Here is a 1,736-nt window from a genome sequence, read left to right on the forward strand (position 1 = left end):
CACCGAAATGCCCGGCCTGTGCATTTGGACACCGAAATGCCCGGCCTGTGCATTTGGACACCGAAATGCACGGCCTGTGCATTTGGACACCGACATGCACGGCCTGTGCATTTGGACACCGACATGCACGGCCTGTGCATTTGGACACCGACATGCACGGCCTGTGCATTTGGACACCGGAATGCACGGCCTGTGCATTTGGACACCGAAATGTACGGCCTGTGCATTTGGACACCGAAATGTACGGCCTGTGCATTTGGACACCGAAATGCCTGACCTGAGCATTTGGACACCGAAATGCCCGGCCTGTGCATTTCCCTAGTAAAAATTTTTATTAGAAACAGTCAGAAATAGATAGAACTTGTATACGACATCTAACAGCTTCTAACGGAATGCTGTCCGATCTAACTGCAAGCTTCATGAGAAGATTCAATTCCTATCCGTTTCTATAAGCAGCACTGTTGTATCTGCAAATGCAGACAGAAAATGTAACAGCGTATATCTTCATCTAATGGAAATCTATCGGCATATCAGTATCCATAAGCTTTTGAAATAGAAAATCCTGTCCGTTTCTGTCCGCATCTTGTACACATCGGATGCTGACGGTATCTATCCGCAATTGAGGATACCATATCTATCTGCGTCTGTATGCAAATGTCGACCTGTAGTAATCTGGCTGCAATTACGGAGACAAGTCCTGAAAGTTTCTGTTCACATCTCGTACGCATCGGATGATGACGGTATGTATCCGCAATTGCGGATACCGTATCCATCTGCGTCTGTATGCAAATGTCGAGCTCTAGGAATCGGTTTGCAATTATTGATACGATTCGTATCGGCTTCTGTCCGCATCCTGTACTTACTCGTTGCATTCGATACGTAATTGCTGATAGAAAATCGCATTGCCTCTGTACGTATTGAATTTGTCTAAAATTACAAATACCAAGTGAAACTGTACCCAGTTAAATTAAAGGTTAATCAGCACTATATATTTTCAAAACTATATTTTATTTTTGATAATGTGGTAATTTTTAAGAATAAATAAAACATTTTTGTATAATTTTTATATTCATATATAATATAGACAATGTGCGTTCAGGGATAACTCAGATGTGAATCACGAGACGCGGTAGTGTCTCGCGCCAAGTATAAGCGAGCTAGAACCACGCGCGCGACACCGCCGTGTAAGTTTACGCGAGTACGCGAATTGACGGGCCCTCAGATTTTCGGTTCTCAACAACGGCTGATCCGACGAACTTCTAATTGCACTCAATCGATAGATTGGGTTCGACTGCTTCTTTCGTAAGAAACTGATAGAATATGTGTACGCATTTGTAGTTAGAAACGGATAGAGCGGGTAAATCACAATCGTGCAAATGCAGATAGATATTCTATCTGGTTCTTCCGTAAGAAACTGATAGGTTACGTATACGCATTTGCAGTAAGCAACGGAAAGAACGGACGTCACCGTTACGAACAAATGCAGGTAGATATATCCTGTCTGGTTCCGCAGTTAGATGCGGATAGATATTCAAAATTGACAGCGTATAGAAACGGATAGAATTCGTAATTATGTCTGCACATAGATTCGAATAAGTTCCATTCCATTAGAAATCACTTAGATGCAGTTAGCTTTTCCCTACCGTTTATGCGTACACAATCTTATACGTGGTCGGTCTAAAAAGTTCGGTGAATGGTTATATATCTTGGTATTCAACGGTTGAACGAAGTCGCGA

Source organism: Vollenhovia emeryi, unplaced genomic scaffold (assembly GCF_000949405.1).
Source record: "Vollenhovia emeryi isolate VEMERY1.0 unplaced genomic scaffold, V.emery_V1.0 DF940557.1, whole genome shotgun sequence".
Classification (NCBI taxonomy): Eukaryota; Metazoa; Arthropoda; class Insecta; order Hymenoptera; family Formicidae; genus Vollenhovia; species Vollenhovia emeryi.